The sequence below is a fragment of the Sciurus vulgaris genome (assembly GCF_902686455.1).
Source record: "Sciurus vulgaris genome assembly, chromosome: 6".
In the NCBI taxonomy this organism is placed as follows: domain Eukaryota; kingdom Metazoa; phylum Chordata; class Mammalia; order Rodentia; family Sciuridae; genus Sciurus; species Sciurus vulgaris.
In genome coordinates this window covers 65,154,476-65,175,435 of record NC_136466.1, presented here as the reverse complement: position 1 = coordinate 65,175,435, position 20,960 = coordinate 65,154,476, and the positions used below count along the sequence as shown (strand labels likewise).

The following is a 20,960-nucleotide window of genomic DNA, read 5'->3' as shown; positions in this document are numbered from 1 at the left end:
GGCAATGGAGCTGTCACCTCCTCCACTCGGGCTCTCCGAGGCTGCGGCGGCTCCTCCCGCGCGGTGTGCTCACTTCAGCTCCAATTCCCAGCGAGGATGCTGCGCCTGCCTCCGCTGCCTCCGGGTGCCAAGATGCGCCGTGCCCCGAGGGGTCTGGTCCCGCCCGCCCGCCCCGGAGGCGCTCACAAGCGGGGCTGGGGAGATGCCCAACAGGTTCCCCTCGTTGGCAGTCGCTCCAAAATGCAAAAAAGGTCCCTCCTCCCCTGGGAGAGCGGGCAGCCGCGACAAAATGGTGCCTTTCCGGACCCAAGCTGCAGTGGCGAGATGGCAGGGGCAGGATTCAGGCTTGCCTGGCCGGGATGAGGGTGTTGGTCCCGCGGGAGGGCGGCTCCGGCAGGAGGGGGCTAGAGAAGCCGGCGGGGAGCTGGGCAGGGCGCTGCGGCCGGCGCCAGCGCACTCACCCTCACACCCACACGCGCGCACTCGCAGCTGCTGCTGCTGCTGCTGCTCCTGCTGCAGGAGGCTGGAGGCGGCTGGTGCATTAAAGGCGAGGCTCCTCCCAACCGCGTCAGCAGCCCCAGGACTCTTCCCCAGCAGCAGTTGTGCCCCAGGCAGAGGCTGCGGCTGCTCTCTGCTGCAGTGGGGCGCACGCAGCCGCGAACCGGCACCTGGGCAGCAAGCAGTTAGCTTTCAGGTTCACGCGAAAAGCATAGACGCGTTCTTCCAACCTCTCCCTCTCGTGCCTCGCAGCCAAGGGCCGCGTCTACACTAACACTCAGAGTCCTAAGCTCACTACCTTTCTCAAGACACCTGCACTTCATTCAGGACACCAAGTAGAAGTAGGTTCCTTTGGATAGACTATAAGTCCACCGAGGTCCCTTTCGCTCACCCCTATATGATACGGTCCCTTGCTGAAGTTAAAGGGAGAGGCCAAGAGCTCGAAGCCTCAGAAAGAGTGGACAAGGTGGGAAGGAGAGCTGCTCATAGTCTGGCTTACCCGCTCTGTGCTAGGAATAGAAGAAAGACCCAGAACAAGAACTTCACAATGGCAGTCACGTTGGACTCTTCCATTCCTAAAAGGGTCAAAACATCTAACTGTAGAAAGCTGGGATTCAGAAAAGCGTCAGTTTCTACACAGGCAGAGGGAACTGTGAATCTAATCAACAATTTGAAGACGTCCACTCTCCTTAGCCCTTTGTACTTTGTTTCGAACAAACTGCCCCAGCCCCTCCGTTCAGTTTTGCTTGTGCAGAAACTCCATTTGGTCTCAACATGGAAGATACGTTAAAACATGAGGAGCCCCGTGCTCACAGGAACCACTGCTACCCTGAGGGAATTAAAAGGATCCAATTAACCGGGAAAATAGGCCCCTCTTCCTACCTCAACTAGGAGGATAATACAGAAATACAGAATTCCCTCCCCCATTCACCTTTCTCCAAATTGCAAATTCTGCATTTGAAAGAAAATGAGATCATTATTGTTATGAAACAACCAAAATCATTTAATGAAGCAACCCAAATCACTAAAAAGACAATTTGGAAAAGAAATTTCCCCTAGTTTCCCCTTGTAGAAGGTATTCCTTTCAATGGGTGTCACTGTAGGGAGAGGCATCAGCAAATGTCTTGCTCAGTTAAGCTCTACAAGTTTAGCTAGATGAGCCCAGAGGGACCTGTGAGTTAATTATATACATACAATGCTTCGGCTAACACAATTTAGAAAGTATTTGAAGTTCAAAAAAAATGGGAAAACAAGTCTTTAACTGAGGTTGGGAATTGTCATTAGATTTCCAAGAAGAATAGATGCTTCTGGCAGGTGGAAAATGGCATTGTTCCCATATTCAGAAAGTGACTCCTTACACCCAGAAAAAGAGAGATGAAATATCTCTTGATATAATTTTTTTGGGGAAAGTTCAACTTCCAGTGGACTCTATTTTCATTTGATGGTTAATTCCTACACACTTGTTTGATTAGTGAACAAAATCCATACACGTGAAATTTAAGTAATAGATGAAGACAAATGCAGTTTGATTCGATCCACTTCATTGTCAGTCGTTCAGGCTGGTTCTTCCTTTTGATGAACTGTGTGCATCAGTAAGGCTGCAGGATTCAATCACCTGTAGTTACAGTGGCCAACTTCTCCTGGAGATTGGCATATGGTGGGGGAAGTAGTGGGAGGGCAAAGAGCTAAGTTCATCTCTTATTGCATCAAGGTGGTGAGAAGACGTCTTGCATGCAGTTGAAATGAGCTTAAGATGGAACGGGAGACTTTGGAACAGTATTTGGGAAATTCTTCCCCTTGTCTTCTGGAACCTGGGCTAGACTGAAGCAGAGCTGTGGGATGAATCAGGTAGGATCAGGCTTATTGGCCAGGCTGTGCTTGAGGAATTTTCCACTGTATCCAATGGGAGAAATGTCCTTTCCACAAATTGAACCTCTGGGTTTACTAAATTTTCCCTCTCACATTTCCTGCAAAACTCCTCCTGTCTTTATTCAACTATACACAAGACACAAGTTCTGAGAAGGCAAGATGGACTTCGTTTGCTAAGTTGGTTTCAAGGTTTCTGTTCTATTGCACTGTGAAAAATGAAGAACTAGCCCTTCGACCAAAACCAAGGGGGAAAATTCCATTGGCTGTTAACACCATGACACAACAAAGGAAGTAAGATCATGAAAGAACCCTGTGCTATGCTGTGGAGGGAAGGGACTAAAAGGACCTACTGAGCTCCTTTCTGTTCCTCTAGTATGTCAAGTTCTTTCTGAAAGCTCCCAGCCTATTTCTCATGTTCTTGGCATTCTTTGGTTTCTCAACTGTCCCTATTTCACTGAGACCTTCCCTAACTACACCACCATCCCTACTTCCAGTATTTTCTAGCTCCACAATTTATTTTTTGTCTTTTCATGAGCCAGTTGATTTTATAATATGTTTACTTTTTTTGTTTTGTTTTGTTTTGTGTTGGTATGAAGAATTGAACCCAGGAGCGCTCAACCACTGAACCACATCTCCAGTCCTTTTTTGCATTTTATTTAGAAACAGGGCCTTACTGAGTTGCTTAGAGCCTCACTAAGTTGCTGAGGCTGGCTTTGAGCTCAGGATCCTCCTGGCTCAGCCTCCCAAACTGCACTGGGCTGTTTACTGATTATTATCAGTTTCCACTCTATCTCCAATATCTCCACTAACTAGATGCTTCATTGTATTTGTTGAATAGAAATAACTATTTATTGAAAGGGTAAATTACTTAATCTGTTTAGTTATATTTAGATTTTGTATCTCTCACCTTGTTAAAGTTCATGCAAAAAATATTGTTTTGAGCTCGAAATGTTCTAACTTATTACTCCTATTCTAAATTCTTATTGAAATTATTGCCCTGTTCATTGCTATATGTATATATGCCCACACCAAAATTTACTGAACACCTAATATATGCCAAGTTTATTCTAGGTGAGGGATACAGATAATACAAAACAACTTCCTCTCCTTCACAGAACTTAATTTTATCGTCCAATGTTAATAACACAAGTTTTCTTAGAAATACTACAAATATGTTATAAGTCAACAGACCATAGCATAATGTTAAGTGCCAAGGCTCTGATAATCAGGCAAAACTGATTTCCTGCCATTTATTATTGTATGCTCAAGTGAGTTACAAGCTTTGGTGAAGCAAATGATTTTCTTATCTATAAATTAGGAAGAAGAATAGTATGTATTTCATCAAGTTATTGGGAAGATTAAATGAGATAATGTTAGTACTACTTTGAGTTCTTACTTTTATCATCAACACCATCAATATTCAACAAATATTTAAGTGCCTTCTTTGTCAGATACTGGAATAGGACTGGAGATTCAGCATGAGATGTATAATCAGTCTGTGCTGTCATTGAACTTAGTGTCTAATTTACAGTTTATGTAAAGGGGGCCACAAGCTACAGCAGGGCAGCAGAGGGCTCTCTGAAAGGCTGACCTAATTCAGTCTTGTGCTTTACACAGAAAGAGCCAATTACAAATACACAGCCTTCTTCTGTTACCCAATTCAGCATGACAGCATGTGGACACATTCTTTTTTTATCACCCTTGTCATGGGCCCCCTCCCCCAACACTCACAAATGCCTTCCCCCAGTTAGGCTAGTGCTTCCTACACTGGAACCTTTTAGCTCATCCTGTCCAATTAGCACATTAAATATCTACAATTTTATTAAAGCCCTTGACCTGAACCAGTCTAGAGATTCTTAATATAGGCTTTAGGTGTCAGACAGTCCTGGTTTGTGTCCCAGTTCAGGCATTTATGAATTTCTTGACCTTTGGCAAGTAATTTAACATCTCTGAACCTCTGTCTTTACGGAATGGAAGGGAACAGTGGTAGTTACTTCACAGGGTTTGGGTGGCATCAGAGACAATTTAAGACAAGTGCCTGGTTCAGGGTTGGCCCAGTGCCAGGTCTGACACTGATCGTGGTGCTTCATGGAGATCTCTAGCTGAACAGAGCTAGAGAGACACATTGCAAGTCAGACATTCATGTGAGCAAAAGTGACTCAGAAACCTGAATTTTACAACCTATCAATGTCTTAATGAGCAACTGGAAACTGGACATGAGAAGATTTACCATCATGCAGAAACCCTGCATCCATCATGAAGTTCCACGCAAAGGCCAAGAAGGAGGGCTATTCCCTTCTGACTTTCTCCTTACGAGTGGGCAGAGATAGCCACGCTTCTCTGTCAAGGAGTCATATGGAATTCCTCTCCAGGATCACTAATCACCAAATGTACAACTCTCTCTCTCTCCAAGGTGGCTTATGTGCCAACTGCCCAGAGGCTGACCTCTGAATTTCTAGTGAGTTTGCAATTCTTTCTTGTGCATGCTACAACATGTAATATCACATGAGTAATCCTTTAACATGGTATTTAACTCAGGAAAAGAAAACAGAGCCTCTTGTCCTCACAGTGGTATATTAATTTTAGATTCTGGACTCTTGACAAATTTTACTGAAATGTCCCCTCTATTATTCAAGTACAGAAACTCATGAAAATACCCAGTGCTGAAGCTGGTGTGGAGCAGCTATTGCCAGCTGATTTTGCATATTGTTCACCTCTTTTTCTGACCCAGTTTTTTATTTTTATGGGTCTGGGCTCTTGAACATGCTAGGCAAATGATCTAGACTGAGCTACACCTCCAGCCTCTTTAGCTCCACTTTGAATGACATCATGTTGGTAGTTTAAAGTCTGAACTCTGAGCCTGGTGTGATGGCAAATATCTGTAATCCCAGTTACTCGAGAGTCTGAGGTAGGAGAATCAAGTCTGAGGCTAGTCTGGGCAACTTAGACTCTGTCTCAAAATACAATAAAAACAGCTAAGGATGTAGCTCAGTGGAAGAACTCTTGCCTACTTAGTATGCCTGAGACCCTGGGTTCAATTCCCATTTCTGACCCTGTACCTCCCTCCCAAAACTTTGAAATCTGCCATAGTAGGATATTTATGTCAAGCGATTTAAAAAAGCTGTATAAATCAAAGTTGTTTTTTTTTTTTTAATAACTTGAGAGTTTTTCAACATTTACCAGCACACCAGTACAAACGCAGGTCTGCTGTGTATCTTTACACTCATTACTGTTATCTGTGCAAAGATTTCTCTAAATCTACCATGATGAATCTGTCCCGGAGCTTTCCATCACCCAACTAAAGTTTTCTGCCATAATTTTTTTTTTTTTTTTTTGGTACCGGAGATTGAATCCAAAACTGCTCAAACACGGAGTCATATCCCCAGACCGCTTTCTATATTTTATCTAGAAACAGGGTCTTGCTGAGTTGCTTAGGGCCTCGTTAAGTTGCTGAAGCTGGCTTTAAACTCACAATCCTCCTGCCTCAGCCTATTAAGATGCTGGGATTATTGGCATGTGCCACCGCACCCGGCTATTGTCAGTGTTAGATAACCACCTTCTTCTTCTCCTTCTCCTCTCCACCCCCCCGCCTCCTCCTCTTCCTTCTTCTTCTACTCTTCTTCATCTTCTTCTTTCTTCTTTCTTCTTCTCACTGAGAATTGAACCAGGGACATTCTACCACTGAGTTACCTCCCAACCCTTTTTTGTTTTTTTTATTTTGAGGTAGGGTCTCTCCTTATACTGCCCAGGCTGGCCTCAAATTTGTAATCCTCCAGCCTCATCCTCCCAAGTAGCTGGGATTACAGGCATGTGCTGCCCTCCGGGCTTAAATAATTTTTAAAATCCTACCTTTATCATGAAACTTTCCCCTATCCATCAGAGGAAATCTGATGCTATTATGAAATCTCCATGCTAGTATTGGGATTGCTCTGTAAGGCTCCTAAACCTGACAACTAAGGAGTGTTAGGTTATGCCCACTCTCAAGGAGTCACTCTTCTTGACTATTCAGTTTCCATTGTCACCTTACTCTTGCCCTTGATTTGCTCAACTGATAAAACAAAAACATCCACTGTGCCTGATTTTGTTGAGAACTCTGCCTCTTTTACCTGTCTGGTTAAAATATTTGTGCAATACAAGAAAAGGTACAAAATTCTAAGGGACCAGATCTGAGAGCCAGAGAGGAAATATTGTATCTTTCTCATTTATGAATTTTGGAGTTAAATTTAGGTTGTCTGTACAAGGTAGTTTTAATTTGCATTATATATATTAGTTACAAGTGATGATTTTCAAAACTAGTTTAGCAATATCCAAGGGTATTGTTTAGTACTGATTATATTGCTCAAAGTAAAATTCAAGTATAAACAGAGTATATTGGGACATGTCTTTCGAAGTTTTAAAAAACATTACCAAGAAATAACACTGCAGAATTTATTCTAAGAAAATAATCATGGATATGGGCAAAATTGCAGCCATATGGTTCTCAGTGCATTATTTATAATCATGAAAAAGTAGAAACAATATAAGTACCCAACAAGGGAATTGGTTGGGCAAATTATTTTTATTCATATATTGAAAAATTATTGAGCCATTGATATAATAGCAGCCAATACTTGTTGACTATTATGTACCAAGCAGTATGCAAAAAGGACTTTACTTGCAGTATCTAGCAATAGCTCCCAAGATAAGTACTATAATCATCTCCATTTTACTATTGTAATAGAGTTAAATAATGCATCCAAAGTCAAAGAAACGGGAACCTGTCTCTGAATCATGATCTTAACCATTGTGCTTTAAAGAGTGTGTGTGTGTGTGTGTGTGTGTGTGTGTGTGTGTGTATGCATGCATGTGTTGGGGGGGGTTGAGTGCACAACAGAATCCACTTGAAATCTTCTTCTAGACCACCCACCACTATATTCTGATTCGTTCCACATAGGGATAGCTATTCCTGTCTGTTGAAAATCCCTACTATTACATTGGTGTGGACGTGGCAAGATCAGATTTTCATACGTTGCCTGTGGGATTATATAATAGGACAGCCACATAGCTTTACAATTTCTCAAAATAGTAAATGTTACTGAATGACCCAGCAATTTCACTTTTATGTGTATACATGAGAGCAATGAAAGCACATGTTCACACCAAACTTGTATATGAATGTTCATGGTAGTATTATTCACGACAGTCAAATAGTAGAAACAACCCAAGTGTTCATCAACTGATAAATGGTTAAACAGATTTCCATATCCATACAATGGAATGTTATTCATTTATAAAAAGTAATGAGGTACTGGCTGGGGTTGTGGTTCAGTGGTAGAGCACTCACCTAGCACATGTGAGACACTGGGTTCAATCCTCAGCATCACATAAAAATAAATGAAATAAAGGTATTGTGTCCATCTTCAACTAAATTTTTTTTTAAAAAGGCAATGAGGTACTGATACATGCTACAACACAGTGAACCTTAAAAACATTATGTTAATTGAAAGAAGGCAGACACAAAAGTCCAAGACCATGTACTGTTATGATTCCATTTATATGACATGTTCAGAATAGGTATTTCATAAAGACAGAAATAGATCAGTGGTAGTCAGGGGCTAGAGGTTGGGTAGGGCAACTTCTTATGGGTTCGGTATTTTTTTAGGGTGATGAAAATGTTCTAAAATTAGATAGAGGCAAGAGTTACACAACTCTGAACATATTTAATACCACTGAATTGTACACTTTGACTATTATGACATGTGAGTTATATCTCAATAAGGCTGTTACTAAACACTAAAAAAATCACTGCTATCATAAGCCATTGTCACTTATAGGGATTATGCTATGTACTTCAGGCTTAGTGCAAGAAAACTTAAAAATATCTAATGGCACAGCTACTCGGGAGATTGCAAGTTTGAGGTCTGCTTGGGCAAATGGTCTCAAAATAAAATTTTTCAAAGGACTGGGGATGTAGTTCACGGTCGAGCACTTGCCTAGCTTACATGAAGCCTTGGAATTGATCCCAAGTGCTACACACACAAAAAAGTATCTAACGGCAAAGGTTCATATTATGTTTAAAAAAATCACAAAACAAAATAAACTGTTCCTTTTTTTTAGTTAAAAAAATGTGCATATGGCAGTGATTATGGACAGTTTTATCTTTTGTTCATAATTTTTGTTAAAGAAAACTTAGAACATGTATCATTTTGTAGTAAGAAAACACATGCACACATATAAATATATATATATTATGTATCATAAATACATAGACAGGTGGGGGTGGGGCCAAAGGGAGGCGCACTACTGGGAACTGAACCCAAGACCTTGCACATGCTAGGCAAGCACTCTGCCACAGAGCTACATCTTTTAACCATATTTATATATTTTTTGAAATTTTGAAATAGGGTCTCTCTCACAAAATTGCCCAGACTGGTCTTGAACTTGTGATCCTTCTGTTTCAGCCTCCCAAGTGGCTGGGACCATAAGTTCTGCTATGCTATAGGACTGAAAAGTATTTTTCTAATGCCATGATCTACTTCATGGGATGAAATCTTGTTCTGAAAAGATCAAATCATTTTCTTCACACCAGGAAGATGGAAAACACTAATGTAAAAAAGACGTATATAATTAGAATGCATAGAATAACTGTCTCATAGAAAGATAACATAAACCATTTTTTAAATTGTAAATATTATAGTTACCATATTAAAAGTGAAGAAGAAACATGAAATTAATTTCAATAATTGTTTTAGAATTTTAAACTTTTTGAAAATAAAATTAAAATATTTTATTTAATTCAACATACCAAAAACATTGTAATTTTACCATCTAGCCAAATTCAAATTATGAATGATATATTTACTTTTTTCATAATGAGTCTTGAAATCTGGTGTTTTAACTTAAAGACCTTGCACAATTAACCACATTTCTAGGGCTCAGCAACCACATTTGCCCAGGAGTAACCAGGTTAAACAGTAGGCTTACCATGTTATTTCATTCACAAAAAGTTTTTTAATGTATCTTTTTTTTTTTTTTTTTTTTTGCAGTGCTGGGGATTGAACCCAGGGCCTTATGCTTGAGAAGTGAGCACTCTACAACTGAGCTATATCCCCAGCCCTTAATATATTTTTTTGAAATGAATTTTTATCTACTAAGGTCTTAACTAGAATGTGATGCTAAAGTCAAGTTAAGCAACATTAATTTGATGAATCTCAAAATTATTTAAAATCATACAACCTGAATATAAAAAATACATACTCGTAAATACATATGCACATATTATGTAGAATAATTTGAACCCAATATGCATGTCCCCTAAGAATCATAAGCTGAATGAATAGAATTAAAAAAGATCAAGATTCTAAAAGTACCAAGATGATACCACATAACAAACTTGGATACTAAGCTGCAATACATTATTCAATGGTTGTGAGAGTTATCACTCTAATGGGTCAACTGTTTAGTTCAACAGCTATGGCTTCAATTTCAGCTAGCAAAAGAAGCCCAAAAGCCAGATGTCACTGCCAAAAAAAAGAATTTTCACAGCTGGGCATCTGGACTTTATTGTGGCTACTCAAGGTGGAGAGATTTAAAGGTGCGGTTACTGGCATCTAGTTAGGAGCTATCGGTAATCATGTAGACTGAATTAGAGAGTAGAGTTTTGCAGTCACATGATCAGTAGATTAATTTCTGAAACCTTATTGAATTAGATGCTCTGTTGCTGTCAAGAAGTACACGTATGCAGTTCTCTGTGTGCAGTTGAGCATACCCCTTTTTCCTAGTACACTTTTTTCACTAATGACTGAATTTCGTTCTCCTTTGATTTTATCACCTCAGTGCAAACTCCTTGGGTTCAATTTGCTGACTTGTCCTCACCACTTGGACTTGTAAATGTATAACCACCCTACAGTTCAGTTCTCAAACCTCTCTATCCTCAGTTCTTCTCTAGGTGACCTCATCTAGTCCCACGGTTCACCACTCACCTGACTATGAAATCCCACATCTGAACATTGAGCACCACCCTCATCTCTAGACTAATCTCGTGCCAGCCAAGCTGACCTTTCACTGGGATCTCCAAACCCACTCCATGCCTGCTCCCACCTTCCTGCTCCTGGATTCCTTTCTTATTCCTTGAATTCTTCTAGTTCCACAAGCTAATCTGACAACACTAACTTCAACGACTTCTCACCACCTCCACCGCTTCTGCCACGCTCAACTACCATCTAAAACCATTTCACTAGATTTCAACCAGACTCTGGTCCATTAAACTGCCCCACCCACAGAGTAGTTTCCTTGCAGCAGGCAAAATGGTCCTTTTAAATGCAAATCACTTCATGTCACTTTCCTGCTGAAAGACTTTTATTGGCTTCCTACACATTCAGAGTAAAACTTTGTTAAAATGCTAGAAAGATTTGTCTCTAGCTATAGCTCTGGTTTTCTGTTTGTTTTCTTTCTGCCTGGAGTGGTGACGAAATCCTGGCTCTCCCACTCCCCTGGCCATGGTGGCATCCTGTGTTCATCAAACACACAACAGGAAAAACACTCCCACCCCTAGAGCTTGCTTCTGCTTTTCTCTTTGTTCTGTGCCTTCCTTCACACGCCAGCATAGCTCAGTGCTTCAGGCCTTTTCTTCAGTTCAACTCTCCTGGCCCACCTTCCCTCACCACCTGAATAAAATAAAATAGCACCCCCTTCCCACCATCACTCTCTACCCCCATATTGCAATCAGTGTAGATTTATTTGGCTTTGGTTCTATACCAGTAAAGCATAATTTCTAGGGAGACAGTAACTTTTTTATTTCCTGCTTTATACCCAACACCTAGAACAATGTGTGGCACATGTTAGTTTCTCTAATCTATCTTTTTTTGCAGGAAGGGTATCAGGGATTGAACTCAGGGACACTCAACCACTGAGCCACATCCCCAGCCCTATTTTGCATTTTATTTAGAAACAGGGTCTCAATGAGTTGCTTAGTGCCTCTGCTGCTGAGGCTGACTCTGAACTTGCAATCCTCCTGCCTCAGACTCCAGAGCTGCTGGGATTACAGATGTGCGCCACCGTGCCTGGCTCTAATCTATCTTTTAAAAGAATAATGCTGGGTGCAGTGGTGCACACCTGTAATTCCACTTACTCACGAGGCTGAAGTAGGAGTGTGAGGCCAGCGTAAGAAATTTAATCAGGCTCTGTATCGATATAAAAAATTAAAAGGGCTGGGAATGTAAAGTGACCCTGGGTTCAATTCTCAGTATCGCTAAAGCAACAAACAAACAAACAAACAAATAAATAAAGTGATTATGTGGCTTTATAATAACAAAGATCAATCCAGGGGAGAAAATTATGAACCTAAAACCTAGGAAAAGAGTTTGGCCTTGCCCAAAGAGAGGTCTAGGCTTCTTAGGGGTTTTTACATCACATAGTACCTTTGTGGGGCTATCTGTGACCACACCAGAATGAACATTTGATTTAGGATTCAAGTTTTGAGTCACATGGTTATCAGTCACAACGAATATTTGAGTTCAAACATATAGCAATCAATCAATCATGTTTACATAACGGAGCACCAATAAATAAAGCATGCTTCTCTGTCTAACATGTATATTGTCACATATCAATGGCCGAAGGGTCACAGATTCTGAGAACCCTCCCAGATACTATTCAGTAAAACTCCTCCTTTGGTTGATTGTGATGTGTCCTTTTCCTATAATAAACCATAACTATGAGAATGATAGCTATTGGTCAACACCCTGCAAGTCCTTCTAGCAAATTATCAAAACCTAAGATAGTTGTGGAAACCTCCCAAATTTTCTCATGGAATCAGAAGTTAGGGTAGCCTTAGGAAATCTGTCCTCAAATTAGTCAGTTTGGCTAACTCTGGACAATGTCATACACATTTCTAGCAATGTTCAAGCTAACAAGTGGGTGTATAGATTATTAGATCTAGTTCATCATTTTGCTGATGAGAAAAATTGAAGCTTAGAGAAAAGAAGTCACTTGCTCAAAAGACGTGGTGATTTAGTAGCAGACCCTAAGCACAAAACTTGGTGTTGTAGCTCACATGTCCCCCTCACACACAGTGCTTCTCCTTGGCTTTGGGGGATATACACCCTTTAATTTCTTAAGAAAGTTAATAGGGCTGGGCATGCAGCTTGGTAGAGTGCTTGCCTAGCTAGTGGTGCTCTGGGTTTGATCCCCAGCAACACACACACAATGCTGATAAAAAAAGAGTGTTAATAGAAGGTTATTTGATAATTAAGTTGGCCAACTCCCTAGTATATTGAGGTCAGTGTCAAGGGGAAGAATTACAACCTACCTTCAAAAGTCACTGGAAGTCACTGGGGTCAACCCTTGACAAAACTGCAAATTAACAGAGTCTCCCCATTTCTACCTTGTGGTACGTCAGGAAAGAGCTTCAGGAAGGGCTAGATCAATCCTCCTCGCCTCCAGAGGTCTGGGTGGGCAACACTCATGCTCACTGGGAGCCAGCTCTAACCATCCTCTCCCTGCAGCACCCTGGTCTGTCACTTTCTTCTTTGGAGAGAAACTGCAAAGTATGGGCAACTTCACAAGCTACAGGACATAGCCCATAGTAATCCTAGTCTGCCAGGTGGAAAACCTGGTGACAAGTTCATAGTGTTATAAAGCAAGGTTGCCTCCCTGGACATTACTATACAAGTGTGATAAGTTACACAAGTCAGAATTCGAAAGCTAGATGGACCTTGAACTTGTAAGCAAGGTTGTGTATATTTAAAAATTCAATAAATATTTATGGAATAAAGAGAGAGTGAAAATAATTATATTTAACATCCCTCAAACAGAGACCTCTGCGATTTCCATTTGGCATCTGACAGTACTACAAGGACTGAACAAAGGATGAAGACCAAAGTTTATGAATTTACATCTGAAAAGTGGCACAGGCCCCGAGAGCGGCTTTAACATTTCAGGATCACAAATCCTTCAATGGAGAATTGAATGAAGGTTTTGGACGCTTTCCTCAGGGGGAAAAAAAAAAAAAAAAACATAGCTGAGAGCACTTCCTGCTTCCAAGTGCTGACTCATTATGTTTATTTCACAGATGAAGAAGGTGGAGGAGGAAGAGGAGGAAAAAGAGAAAAAGATAAAAAAGAAAGGTCTGGGGCGCTAAGGAAGTGTCAAAGTTGAGTGCCAGTTTAGAATTACAGTGCCACAGCCTCCTGGGCACATTCTTAACACAGAGAATGAAGTAGCTGTCGCTACACAGCACTTAACAGGTGATGACACAAGGCCAGACCTGAGTCTCCTTTCTAAGATGGGTCAGCAGAATATCCTGGGCAAAGGTTAAAGGAATGACTTCTGAGAACCAGATGGGGTGGTTGTCTTTGATTTTTTTGTACCAGTTTAAGCATGGACAAGTTACTTAATCATGTCATATTTCAATTTCACTTGCAAAACAAACATATTAGTATCCACTTCATGGGGTGCTCATAAAAATTAAATTCATTAATATATATTCTAAATTCTTAGAATGGTGCACGGCACATACTGAGCTACAATCCCATCCATTTTTATTTTTTATTTTGAGACAGGGTCTCGCTTAGTTTCCCAGGTTAGTCTCAAATTTGCAATCCTCCTGCCTCAGCTTTCTGAGTAATTGAGATCCAGGTGTGCACCACCATGTCAGACCCAACAGTTAACCTCTATGGAACTTTGTATATATATATATATATATCTGTTAAACATATTTTTGTGGCAGGTATTTAGCACTTATTGTAGTATAGACATATTACAAGATTATTAATGTAGTTAAAAATGTCTACCTTACATAAAAAGAAATGCACAGATTTCTGTGCATTTTCTGTCTTTTGAATGGTGCCCAATGTCCACCTAGCTGCCCAAGCCAGAAACTCAGAAGATATTTCTAATACCTCCTTCTCCTCACATTTAGACAGTTGCACAGTCCTATAAATATCAACTCCCTACCAACTGTAAGATTTGTCCAGAACCATCCACTCAGATGGCCACTAATTCAGCTTGGCCATTACCATCTCTCAGCAGTATTCTCCTAGCAGATCTTCCATTCTCCATGTTGCCGAAGCATGAGGGTGATCCTCTCCTAAAGCATAGATCTGAATATGTCATTTGTCCTACTTAAGGTCCTCAAGCGGCTTCCCATAACTCTTAAGTATAGTTTAATGGGTCTTTAAGAATGGCTACTTAAGCTGACATGGTGGAGATTTGGGCCTACTTTTTCTTCTGTTAGTCACAGGGTCTCTGTTCTAGTGCCTAAGTCTTTGATCTACTTTGAGTTGATTTTTGTGTAGGGTGAGAGAGGTTTAATTTCATTTTGTTACATATGGATTTCCAGTTTTCCCAGTATTATTTATTGAATAGGCCATCTTTTCTCCAATGTATGTTTTGGCACCTTTGTCTAGTATGAGACAATTGTATTTATGTGGGTTTGTCTGTTTTCTATTTTGTACCATTGGTCTACTTGTCTGTTTTGGTGCCAATACCCTGTTAGCTTTGCTACTATCCCCTGTAGTATAGTCTAAGTTCTGGTATTGTTATGCTTCCTGTTTCACTTTTCTTGCAAAGGATTTCCTTGACTATTCTGGGTCTCTTATTTTTCCAAATGAATTTCATGATTACTTTTTCTAGTTCCATAAAGAATGTCATTGGGATTTTAGTAATTGGATTAAGTCTGTATAACACTTTCAGTAGTATGGCCATTTTGACAATATTAATTCTGACTATCCAAGAACAAGTAGATCTTTCCATCTTCTAAGGTCTTCTTTAATTTTTTTCTTTAGTGTTCTGTAGTTTTCATTGTAGAGTTCTTTCACTTCTTTGTTAGATTGATTCCCTAGTATTTTTTTTTTTTGAGACAATTGTGAATGGGGTAGTATTTTTTATTTCTCTTTCAGTGGATTCATTACTGATGTATAGGAATGCATTTGATTTATAGATTGATTTTATATCCTGCTACTTTACTGAATTCACTTATAAGTGCTGGAAGTTTTCTGGTGGAATTTTTTTTTGATTTTCTAAATATATAATCATGTCATCATCAAATAGTGACAATTTGAGTTCTTTTCTTATTCATATCCCTTTAATTTCTTCCATCTGTTTGATTACTCTGGTTGGAGTTTTAAAGATGATGTTGAATAGGTGGGGCAGTGGGGATGGGAAAGAAAGAAAGAAAGAAAGAAAGAAAGAAAGAAAGAAAGAAAGAAAGAAAGAAAGAAAGAAAGAAAGAAAGAAAGGAGGGAGGGAGGGAGGGAGGGGGGGAGGGAGGGTGGGAGGGAAAGGAAGGAAAGAAAGAAAGAAAGAAAAGGAGAGAGGGAGGGAGTCTACTTAGCCAGGTACAGTGGTGCATATCTGTAATCTCAGTGATTTGGGAGGCTGAGGTAGGATTACAAGTTTGAGGTCAGCTTCCAAACTTATTGAGAACCTCAATAACTTAGACCCTGTGTCAAAATAAAAAATAAAAAGTACTAGGAATGTAGCTCAGTGGGAAAGCACCCTGGGTTCAATCCCCAGTACCAAGGTGATGATGATAATAATAAAAATTAAAAATAAATAAGTAAATAAAAAAGAACTGGCTACTGTCTGTTTTACTTCCCTAATTTCATATTAATCAGGAACTTATAGTCTATACTGGGAGCTTCATGAGACTGTTAGGATTTTGCAGTTTTCCAAACACTCTTTTGCCTCTGAACCTTTGTAGATATTTTTTCTTCTTAAAATGTCACTTCCTTCACAGCTGGATGTGGTGGCACAGGCCTGTAATTCCAGTGGCTCAGGAGGCTGAGGCAGGAAGATCGCAAGTTCAAAGCCAGCCTCAGCAAATTAGCTGAAGTTCTAAGCAACTTAGAGAGACCCTGTCTCAAAACTAAAAATAAAAAAGGGTTGGGGATGTGGCTTAGTGGTTAAGCACCCCTGTACCCCTAGGTTTAATCCCTAGTCCAAGAAAAAAAGAGAGAGAGAAAAAAAAGAAAGCAAGAAATTGTAACTTCTTATTTTGCTAATTCACGAACTTTCTAAATGTAAGCCAAGGATAATGTTTTTCCATCACGACCCCACAGCATCTGGACATCCTCCTCTCTTCTGTGCGATCTTTGGGGCGGGGCCGTGGCTGTTTCTTACTGTTGTTATCTCTATCTAACGTGGGACTTGCCATGAAACTGGCATGAAATCATCATTTGCTGAATGAATCAAAGAATGAATAAATGGATGAACCTCAAGCAAATCTAAAGAGCAGCTTGGTGTACTACCAGAGAAGGAACTTAGAGCCTTACCTGTTCCTCTGGTAGATGTGCCTATGTCAAAATACACTGTCCTCCTTTCAGTCCCCAAAAGCACCACACTGGATTCAATTACAGGGCCTTTGCATATTTCGGAATTTTCTTTCCTCTTTTGCCCCCAGTTAATACCTCTATCTCCACATTTTAGAGTCGTCATCCCCTCAGCAGAGAAGGAGTCTCCCTGGGGCAGACCCAGTTAGTCGCTCTACAATATTAACACATCCTTCCTGGCTATCCCCGCCTGGGAACAGTTCCACCTCCGTGTCTGTGAGTGTTCATTTGGTAACAATTTCCTCCAGGAGACGGTGAGCCCCTGAAAGAATTATGTTTGATTTTTATTCACTATTGGACATCTAGTGCCTAAGTACAGTGCCGGGCACACAAAGTTTGTAAAATGGACGTGTGAATTGAAAACTCCACGTCTCAGCAGTGTTTCAGTTAGCTTCAGCACACTGTACCTGATGGGCCTCAGTAGGTAATAATTGCTAAATGAAGGACTGGAACTGATTTTTCTTTCCCCTGTTTGTATACAGTTGTTAACTATGCCTACGGTAAATAAATCCATTCCTCCAAATTTAGCAACACTTGCATATTTTCATACCACCTTGTAATACATTTATAGCTTCCCTTGGAATAAATGTTGTCAAAAGAACCCCATCTGCCCGTTTCTGGGATCTACCTCATTAGGCAAATAAGAAGCTGCAAAGTCCATCTCCACCACAGGAAAGCACAATAGCTCTAATTCATAGATTCCATAATGTGCACATAATTGGGAGACATCAAAATACGTCATGTCACAGATTAGTCAGTACTTCCTCAGTAAGTAATTATTAAAATGGCAAAACAAACAGTCCCAAGGAGTCATTACTGTTTGACAGTTCATTGGGGCTAAATAATACTGACTAGGTGGTGGCCTGGCTCAGTGCGCTAATACTCTGAGGGCTGAGCAAAAGGGAATGAGCTTAAACAAAAGCAGAGGAACTGAGAGAGACATTAAAAGGTGCTGATTCTAAAGCTCATGGTGGTATAAAAACCTTTGATATGTGCACAAAGAAGTACTTTTGGGGGATATTTTAAAGAATAGCACAAGCAATGACATAAAGGCTGTTTACCTCATAGTCACATCTGCGGCTGTTCGATCCGTGCTTAATAAGTGCTCATTCCTTTATGTACACGTCATTTTTATCTTCTATGACCATCCCTAAAGGAGGTATTTTTGGTTATCACTGAGGCAAAATTCAAAGATATTAACCATCTTAGAGCAACAGGAATGTGGCATATCTGGGGATTAAACACAACTTTACTTAACTCTACTCCAGTTACATGGATTCCCCACTTTCCATTTTCCGAAGGAACTTTCTGTTCCAGGCCTACTCCTCAGCTCACACATCTAAGTATCTATGTAAAAAAAAAAAAAAAAATCAAAGCGTTACAATTTCTATAATTCTTTGAAGACAATACTTAAATAGTTACCAGCATGACTTTTTTCTCAAAAATCTGTTCAGTTTGAAATGCCCTGTGCTGGTGAGAACTTGAACTATAAAGGAATCCTTGGACTTCTTGTTGTTTAAAAAAATCTCAAGATCATTGCTTTGTTTGGGAGTGATTCACTTCCCTCTTACTCAGAACATTACACACCTACACATCAAATAAAACTGAATATTCTGAGATGTTAGCATTAAAGGAGGTTGTCAATACCTGAAAGTGGAGAAAGTCCTTGGTATAATTGGAGGAAAGCGGAGGCTCAGATTGTCAAAGAAGATGGATTTTTCTACTTTTAAACAAAAGTTCTGGGATACAGAAGCAAAGCAGCTAAGAAAGCCTGGCTTAGCCTCTTAAGAAGGTATAATGGTCCTCTTCTCGATTTTGGACAAGCAGAAAAAGAAAATTAAGGGCAAAGATGAGCTGAGCATACATTATTATCTCCCCCCTCCCCAAGATCTCTTCATAATGATAGAAAAGGTACAAAGCAGATATAACCTCACGCCAGTGAAGGGACTATAAGGAGGGTCATTGGGTGGACTGTGGATTTCATGTGTAGATGGTAGGATGAGGACAGACGAAGGGCCTGGCCCAGGAGGCCACCCATTCACCTTCTCCAGCCTAGAGAGTGGAAGACAGAAATGCCAAAAATGAGGTGAGGTGAGAGCTAAAAGACAAAGGGGTGCTAATATAAAAGCCATGGTGAGAAAAATTGATTCACCAGCCCTCCATCCCCACTGCTCAACTCTTCCCTCCACCCTATCCTGGGGGATACAACAGAAGGTTCTGCATTAGGAAAAAAAAATTAAAATGGTATGGAGAGGACTCAGGTGATGAGTCCTAGTGGGAGGATGATCACTCATGGTGATAGTTGCTTGCAGGAGCAGGATCTCCTGAGAAAAGGGCTCTGCGTTTTGGTATTGAGGTTTCCAAAGTGCAGGATCACCTCTGTGCCTGCTCACTCTTTATGAAACCAGCCAGTTGATAAGTCCTATTCATGTTCATTCAGCCATTTTGTGGATTCAGTCTCACATATGACTGGGCGATGTGAGATCATCTAGTCAATTGGGTAAAACCTACAATGTGAAGGAAAAAATAAAGATCAAGATAAACATAAAAACAGATACAGGAGAAATAGAAGTATTTTCAGGAACATAAATAAATCCTAATTAGTACATGAAAAAATATTTTCAAAGACACTAAATCTGCAAATCAGTAGCAGGATGCTATAAAACAAGGACAAGTAGATTGCAAGAAAAAAAGTCATGGAATTAAAAAATAAGGCTAATTTGTTTATTAAATCACCAGCAGGTTAAAATCTATAGTAAAGGACATCTCTGAAAAAGTAAGACAGAAGGATAAAGAGGGGCTGGGGAGATAGCTCAGTCGGTAGAGTGCTTACCTTGCAAGCACAAGGCCCTGGGTTTGATTCCCAGCACCCCCACAAAAAAAAAAAAAAAAAAGAAGGATAAAGAAAGAAAATATCAGAGGAGATAATAAAATTAGGGAATTATTCCATGAAGCCCAGCATCCAGCTGATAGAATTAGGAAATCAAATTATTAAATTATTAAAAAAAACACTTAAAGAGAATATTTTTAAAAACCCCACAACTATATAATCATTATGAATCATCAGAACACCAAGGGTTAAAAAAAATCCCAAATTTTCCTGGAAGGAAGGAGAGGTCATATATATGGCAGTAACTAGGAGGTTGTCATTGCCATTTTCTCTTCAACAACAGCGGTCCCTAAAAAACAATGAAGCAACAACTTCAAAGTCCCAAGAGAAAATTATTTTCAAACAAGAATTCTATGCTCAGCCTACCAATTACCAGACCAAAAGGCTGGAGAACCTGAAATGTATTGAGCTTTGCCCTTCCTTTGTTGGATGCTACTGGAAATATCACACTCCTTTAAAGGCAGCATTATTTTCACCATTCACAGATGAGATTTGCTGGTAGGTCAACCCAAAGAATAAGGGTCAGAAATAAGTGTCAGGGTCATAAAATGTACCTGAACCAACCTGCTATTCTTCATCCAGACTCTATTCCTGGGCCTTTGACGTGCAAAGGCAGATGAGCTCACAGGGCAAAGAAGCCACAGTGAGGAAGCAAGAGGGTCATTCATCACTGGCACTTTCAGGCAAGGGATAGCCTGCTGTCATTTGCAGAAGAGCATTATGTCATTGTTGCTACCCTGGCAACTTTCAAAAGTTAATGTTCCAGTTGACAGCATGAGCATATTCAGGCAAAGAGATTCACAAATTGAGGCACAACTTATTTTGAAGTAAAATACAAATAAGAAGCTTTCATTGCAGATAGCTGGCCCATTGGTGTTAACTTAAAATAATCAGTAAAACCCAAGTATAGATTCCTTACACGACCAGTAACTCTTTTTGTATTTTAGTCCATCCTTTGAATCCCATTTATATAGTCATTAAATAATAGTCACCCCTTAATATTTGTGAGGGCAGTGTTCCAGGATTCCTCTAGATACCAAAATTTGCAGATTCAAGTTCTTTATGTAAAACAACATAGTATTTCTATGCGCATCCTTGCAAATGCTTTAAATTATCTCTAGATAATTATAATAACTAATACAATGTAAATGCTATGTAAATACCTGTATTACTATATTGTTTGGGGAATAATGACAAGAAAAGAGGTTTGCTACATGCTCTGCACAGACTATTTTTCAAATATTTTCCATCTCCAGTGGCTGAATCTGTAGATGTAGAACCCACAGATAGGGAGGGCCATCTGTACTCTCTGTATCCAAGGACTTAGATAGATACTGTGTCAACCCTGTCCACAGGAAGCTTTTCATCTGTGAAGATCATAAACAGAATTAGGT

The 20,960-nt window shown here is 40.0% G+C and overlaps 1 protein-coding gene across 8 annotated transcripts in view; it reads right to left on the bottom strand.

The window, feature by feature from the left end:
- PPP2R2B (protein phosphatase 2 regulatory subunit Bbeta) overlaps positions 1-20,960 on the bottom strand; it is a 465,343-nt gene that overhangs the window by 252,707 nt on the left and 191,676 nt on the right. Inside the window, exon 1 of one of the 8 annotated variants that reach the window (XM_079144777.1) lies at positions 110-520. The exons of 5 other annotated variants lie outside the window; for them this stretch is intronic. The gene's annotated coding sequence lies outside the window, so the exon portion shown is untranslated. Of the gene's footprint in view, positions 1-109; positions 521-20,960 lie in introns of those variants that run through there. 2 more of the 8 variants (XM_079144774.1, XM_079144773.1) reach the window with 2 other exon arrangements.